The 7,629-nt window shown below is 38.1% G+C and overlaps 1 non-coding gene across 1 annotated transcript; it reads right to left on the bottom strand.

Annotated features, from left to right (window-relative positions):
- Positions 1-583: 583 nt before the first annotated feature.
- LOC127217402 (U6 spliceosomal RNA) lies at positions 584-691 on the bottom strand. Its single transcript, XR_007834093.1, has one exon. It is a non-coding gene; the product is annotated as a U6 spliceosomal RNA (small nuclear RNA).
- Positions 692-7,629: the final 6,938 nt, after the last annotated feature.

Raw genomic sequence — 7,629 nt, 5'->3', positions numbered from 1 at the left:
GTGAAAGTGGGGTCCATGAGCTCCTCTTTGTTCAGGTCAGCTGTTTCTGTGGGTTTCTCCAGCCTGGTCTTAACCCCTTTGCTCATCACTTCTCCCTCTCTGCAACTGGATTCCAGGAGTTTGGCTGTCTGCTTCTGTTTCCATCAGCTACTAGATGAAGTCTCTAGGATGTCATATAAGGCAGTCCTTAATGTCATTATAGGGGAAGGACATTTAAGGTAGCCTCTCCACTACTGTTTACATTCTCGTGGATCTCTGGACATTCCCCTAGTGCCAGATTTGTCTTTAAACCTATAATGGCTCCCTCTATTAAGGTATCTCTTTTCTTGATCTACTCTATATTCCCTCGACTCAATCTTCCTGCTCCCTCATGTTGTCTCCTCCCCATGCCCCCTCCTCTTTCTCCTCCCTCCCTCCCGCCCAACTCTCCCCATGTTCCCAATTTGCTCAGGAGATCTTGTCCCTTTCCCCTTCTCCAGGGGTCCATGTATGTCTCTCTTAGGGTCACTAGCTTCTCCGGAGGCATGTATTGCAGGTTGGTTATCCTTTACTCTATGTCTAATATTCACTCATGAGTGAGTACAAAAATATGGAGCACTTTATGAATTTGCATGTCATCATTGCTCAGGGGCCATGCTAATCGTCTCTGTATCATTCCAAGTTTTAGTATATATGCTGCCAAAACGAGCACCAGAGAACATTGGTTATCTGTAATATCTCTTCCTGTTAAGCTTGATTTGCTGTTCAAGTGGAGATACCAAATCTCCCATAAATCTGACAAGCAAATAATTCAGGTTTCAAATCAAGTAAGGTATGAATCTATGTTTTTTATGTAATTGACAATGCAGGCTGTTGTTGCCTTTTACTCAGGGAATTGTTTGTCTCCCCTGTCATCAAATGAACTCTTTTAATTACAAACTGATCAGTTCCCTTCTGCTATGAAGTTTGTTTTAAATAATTAGAATCCACAAGATTCTCCAATTCTAGTAAACATTCACTTTTGTTTGCTGAAACTGTTTTTATTTGTATGTGATATAACAGTGAAAGAAATCTATAGAGTCTTGAAGTCTCAATTATATCTGTGCTTTCTATATTAAAGTTCCAAACACTTCTAAACAATATTACATGTTTTGATGCCATATGACATACATTCAAAACCTGTCTAATTTCCCATGGGCTAATGCAGACAGCAAAATTTCATTTGTCCTGAGTTATGTCATTCTTTGTAGGCAAACATTTTCTGAAGAAGTCACTGTAGAAGAGCCTGAGATGAGATTCAGAGTTGCGTGTGGAGGAGGGACCCAGGACAAACAGGAACAGCAATGACTTGGGCCTCGTCCTTCTCTTTACATCACACACATACAAAAATATTATGTAAATATTGAACTATTTGGTATTATATCTGTACTCATATTGCTGAAGGTCCACAAAGAGGCTGAGGGAATGTTTCTAGATAGTCTCAATATTGCCTCCCAGTTCTGTGGCAGAGAACTTACTTAGTACACATAGAGCCCAGATCCCATCTATAACATCAAAAAATAGAAAAGATTGGGTAAATACTGCCAGGCATAACTAGGGAGAAGGGAGGGTAGAGAGGGAAGGATGGAGAGTGAGCTCCAGCAGAGCAAATAGCAACAGCAATGCTACAGAGCTCAAAAGATCAGAAAAGAATGGGTAAATACTACCAGGCATAACTAGGGAGAAGGGAGGGTAGAGAGGGAAGGATGGAGAGTGAGCTCCAGCAGAGCAAATAGCAACAGCAATGCTACAGAGCTCAAAAGATCAGAAAAGATTGGAGACCACGGTGATAAACTAATCATTTAGTGCTGTGTTTTCAAGGGTTCTCGTGTGTGTGTGTGTGTGAATCTGTGGCTGGATAATTATGTACTGGGGATAGAATCCTTCACTGTCCAAAATGACAATGACTTATTTCAGCAAGTGCAAAGATGGAATCTAGAGGTCTGACCTTAGAAAAGGCAACTCTGTAGCTGCTATCTCAACAAAGCATACAAAAGTAAGGAGAACCAAACTACTTAGAGAAAACTAGAAAAGGCTGGTTAGCTATCATTGCATAATACTCACAAAAAAATTGTCTTGCCAAAAATTTCCAGTTTCCATTTGTTCCCAAGTCCAAATTGACTTATGTTTCACATAGAACAGAGCTCTGGACACACACACACACGCGCGCGCGCGCGCACACGAAGAGACTCAATGAACATTCTATTTTCTAAGTATGCATTTATAACTAGATCGGCATGAACTTAGGGGGACTGCTTCCATCCCTGCTTCTTTCCTAATTAAGACAATCAGTCTGTGGTAGTTTTTTTCATTTTACATTTAACAGTAGTGGCCAAGACTGCTTGTTGTGCCCAGGCACTAGCTCTTGAAATCAAAATAAAGAGCTCTGCCTACCTTGCAAGAGAACTAATAACAGCAACTGGATTCTATAAAACCATTTCTTTACTACAAACATTTAAAAAATTCTTTTCACTCAGCCCAAAGTATCACACATTAACAGATTTATTGATAAGTAATTTCCATTCTATATATTCTTTCCTTCTTTTGATAGTCTTGGGGTTAGAATCCAAGACCTTGGCAAGAATTCTACCAATTCATCACTTTTAGTGTTCCACAGTAGGAGACTTTTAGCAACATACAGAATTATTACACTACAACATATAGAAAATCCCAGTGTTCCTAACAATATGCACATACTCACATCCGTATAGTTAATCCTCCAATAGCTGCATCCTTTGAAAATTATTTCTCTACTTTGTTTCATAGTTTGTCTTCTTTCAAGTTATTATATAAATAGAACCATACACGTGCAAACATTTCTGTATAATTGCTATCACTTGCCAGACCACATTGGGGATCCATCAGTGTGCATCATTTCACGTATTTACAATTCTGTATATTATTTCATGATGAAAAGTACCCCAAGGTGTTTGCCTTCCCATCTGCTGATTTGTATTGTTTGTAGCTTGGGCATGTTCAAATACAGCCTCTACAGACACATTCATATATAGTCTTTTACATGAACATAATATTTTCACTTCTCATGCAAAAATAGCTGGGAGGGGATAGCTGGGTTACATATGTAGTACACAGTTTACATTCCCACTAGCAATATATGGGAGTTTCAGTTAATTCGTACCAAAAACAATTGTAGTTTTTATGTTTGTCTTAGGGTTTTTTTTTCCTTTATTTTGTTTTATTTACCACTACAATGGCTTCTTTGAAAGAGTATGTCATTATAGTCTTAATTTTCAGTTCTCTATTAAGTCATGAAAGTGAACACAGCTATTAATGTGTTTCTTTATTTCTGCCAACCAAGCATCCTCTTAGGCAAAGTATTTCTTTAATTCTATTTTTCAATGTATAAATCACCATTGTCCATCATCTGTCAATCTAGCTGTCATCTATCCATTGTGTCTATATCTGTTTTGATATGAAAATGTGAGCAAATAATTTGATAATCCTGGCATTGTACATATTACAGATAAGGGAGGATGAGAGATACAACAGTAGTTAAATCACTTGTCTCGTAGGCTTAGGCTGATTCTATTCCACACCTGAATGCCTTCCTTGGTGGTGGCTCTAAGGAGAGATGAGGTCTTATCTACTTAATTCACCACTCTGATCTTAGTGTTGGTCACAGAAAGAATGAATTTTTGTATGACTAGATGGATGGATGCCTTTTTGGCAAAAGTTCAGTTTTGTTCATTGAAGTAACATTTGTATGACTAGATGATTAAAACCTATTCTCCTTGCTATTTTACTCCCCAAAATCAGACTGTATTTTTCCTGAAAGCTAGGAATGTGTTTATATTTCATTCTTGTTGTTGTTGTTGTTCTTGTTGTTTTTGTTGAGATGCGGACACATACAGCTCTGGCTGGCCCAGGAATTCCTGTACAATTGAGAATGGCTTTTAAACTCATGATTTCCCTGCCTCCTCTTTCCAAGTGCTGAGATTACAATTGTTACTACTACACTTGGCTTAGGGACCTGTCTGTCTCCGTAGGTTTTCTTTCTCCAATCTTTCCATGTTTTCTGTGTCCGGTGAATATCCATTGTGAGACTGAGAAATAGAATACTCCTCCATGAAATAGACAAGGTGTTCAGTTGGTTATGTAAGCCAGCTGTCACAGAGAATGGGACTGAATTGTATGTTTAAGTCATTAACTCCAAACAGGTTTGCTCTCCTTAAAGCCACACCTCCTAAAGTGAATGGAGTTGGAAGAGAGAATGTTTCTTTCCTGTACCAGCAGCAAAGTCATACCAAGCCACAGATGCTGGGAAAGTGGAGAAAAATGTCCCCATGGAAAATGAGAACTAAAATAACCACAGAGAGCCTGAGGGTTAGTGCTTTGTTCTCAGTTTCTGTCTTGGTTGTGTTTGTCTCTACCTCTCCCTCAGTGCCACCCCCCACATACACAATCACTACAGATTAATTTTAGGCTCAATCTTGACTTTTTTGTGCTTAGCCAAACCATGTCATAAGCAAGAACTTATTAAGTTTTCACTCTGAGGAATACAAGACAGAAAAAGCCTGCATAGCCAAAATGAAGAGAAGTTAAAATCATCTTTCCATAGATCATAAGCACATGACACCATGATTTTTCTGTCCTTTAACTTTGTTTCTAAGTGAACATCTCTACCTGAGGACAGAAAATAAAATCCTATTTCTTAGTATTTCAAACCTGAGTGGTACTGTAACCATTCTGGCAGGAGCAGAGATAGTCTCTACATCAGCATTTCTCAGTCTGTGGATCAAAATCCCTTTGACAAACCTCTATGTGGTTGGATGGCTTTCCACTATTTAATCTTAGGGAAGCCCACCAGCCAGCTCCCAAATAAATCACACTGAAGCTTATTCTTTTTTTATGAATGCCCAGCCTAGCTTGGCTTATTTCTAGCCAGCTTTTCTTACCTTAAATTATCTTGTCTATCTTTTGCCTCTGGCTTTTACCTTTCTCTGTTCTGTATGACCTTTCTTTTCTACTTACTCTATGCCTTGCTGTGTAGCTTAGTGGCTGGCCCCTAATGCCCTCCTTCTTTTCTCACTCCTTTTATTTTCTTTCCAGACTTCTTCTATTTATTCTCTTTGCCTGCCAGCCCCACCTATCCTTTATCCTGCCTTTCTATTGGCCACTTAGCTCTTTATTAGACCAATAATGTGTTTTACACAGGCAAAGTAACATAGCTTCACAGAGTTAAACAAATGCAACTCAAAAAATGCAACACATTTTTGCATCATTAAACAAATTTTCCACAGCATAAACAACTGTAACACATTTAAACTAATATTCTAAAACACCCTTATCTCCAAAAAATATTTACATTATAACTCATAACATTAGCAAAATTACAATTATAAAGTAGCAATGAAAATAATTTTATGGTTGACGGTCAGCACAACATGAGGAAATGTATTAAAGAGTTGCAGCATTAGAAAGGTTTGAAACCATTGGTCTACATAGACACTTGTGTGTCTCAATTTCAGTTATCAAATTATAAGTAAAACAATCATTCCCAAGAAATTGGAATTCCTTTAGGAGTCTCATTCCAGGCAAAATAGAAAACACAGGTCTTTTGGCTAGAAATAGCAAATCAAAAGTTTGAACAGGGCTGCCTCAGGCAGGCTATCTTTTATTCCTAGGCCTCTTTCCCTTGCATATGGCTGCCTTGTTCATGAGTCTTTATGTCAACCATCTCTTGTCTGTCCATATTCAAATATCCCTTTTCTATACAAAAGCCATAAGGGTTTAGGCTATACCCCAATGGCCACATTTTATCTTCATTACGTTTATATGGCCTTTTCTCCAAATGAAGTCATACTCCAAAGTAATGGGAGTTAGTATTTCAACATACATTATATTTTGTTTAGAGTTATTGGTTTTCAGTATTTCATACATTCACAGCCAGAAATGAAAGGATATTTGTGGTTCTAAAATGCAAACTAATGACACTGCAAAATTTCCTGGAAATGATCAACATAGTACACCTTGCAGGCACCACAGCATAATGTGGAAATTCTGGTATAAGTTGACATCTGCCTTTTTATAAGCTGACTGGACTTTTATTTGCCTCAGCTGATTGAGGAAGGGTGACTGCACACCCAGGAGTAAAGCAGCTATCCTTTTTTTTTTTTCGTGCTTCAAACCTATAAATGTGATATATTTTGTGGTTTGTGACTGTATGTCATTCTACAAGTCAAATGGGTGTGGTGCTGCAAGTATATTCTATAATAAAGACCAGTTGTATATGCCTTTGATTCCAGAACTAGGGAGGCAGAGGCATTAAATTTCTGGGTTCAGATCAGCCAGGTCTACATAGCAAGTTCTAGACCAGCAAGGGCTACATAGTAAGACTCAGTCTCAAAACTAAAGAAAGGTGGGATGGAGAGGTAGCTAAGTTGGAAGAGTCCTTGGCTAGTGTACATTTCCAGCATCCAGTAAACCAAGGCTGGTGATACACATTTGTAATCCCAGCATTTAAAAGGTACAGACCAGAAAGCTCAGGAGCTCAAAGTCACTCTTGGCTGCAAAGAGTTTGAGGCCAGAATACCATACATAAGACCCTGATTTCAAAAAAATCTTCTGAAAGGTACACTGAGTTCCAAGGACTTAGTGTAGGAGGAAAGGAAATAAAACAAAAATTCACAAATTATTTAGAAAGTTCAAAAAGAATGAGAGGGAGATAAGGGATAATATTGTAAATGTATATGGTTAAAATACATTGTGTATATATGTACTATGCAATTGTCAATGAATGAAGAAAACATTTTAAATCTATAATGCTACAATGTGAGTTCTGCTTCCTTCCCAGATGTATACATCTTTACAATATTGTCAATCTGATGATTCAAACTGTTGGATACCCTGCTGCTGTGCTTTGGTCTGTTTTCAGCAATCCAGCTCTTGGAGGTGAGATGTTTGTAAGCAGAAAATTTATACCATAGGCCCCAGATGTAGTCAGATGTACTCAGTCAGCTGTAGCCAGAAGACCATTCTCAATACACACACAGCTTTTTTTTGAAAGTTTGAAAGTTAAGTAAAAGCACTGTTACTCCTCTACAGAACTTTGACAAAGTGCTTTTATGCTATGCTTTGCCAAACAAACAAAAAATTATACACTTACACTTTGCTTGTCTTTTAAAGTTTATTCTAGAGATACCTGTTTATTGTGTTTGTGATGCATGTGGGTATATTGGTGGGAATAGATGAAAAATGAGGTTGCAACATATTAAAATTAAGCGGGTAGTTTTATTGTGGAATATTGAATGTTCTGCTTGAATTTTGTATGTGTGTGTCTATCTGACTATGCACACATGCATGTATGTGTGTGTTTGCATGGTAAATATGTAGAGATCAGAGGACACCACTTAGGAGGTATTGTCTCCTGCCACAATATGCAATTTGAGTATTGAACTAAGTTCATTCAGACCACATGTGAGTGCCTCTACCATCTAAGCCATGTCAGTCATCCCCTGGATTGGAAATTTTAAAATATTTATCTTTCCATAAGGGTGGTTAATGAGCCTTAGTCCTGTCTGCTCTCCATTCCAAATCAAAATTGGTTAGAGTCACCGCAGGTTCTTCCAGGTCCTGTGAAGAAAACCCAAG

The sequence above is a fragment of the Phodopus roborovskii genome, unplaced genomic scaffold (assembly GCF_943737965.1).
Source record: "Phodopus roborovskii unplaced genomic scaffold, PHOROB, whole genome shotgun sequence".
In the NCBI taxonomy this organism is placed as follows: domain Eukaryota; kingdom Metazoa; phylum Chordata; class Mammalia; order Rodentia; family Cricetidae; genus Phodopus; species Phodopus roborovskii.
Note: the sequence above shows the minus strand (reverse complement) of the source record. Positions and strands in the feature narration are given on the sequence as shown.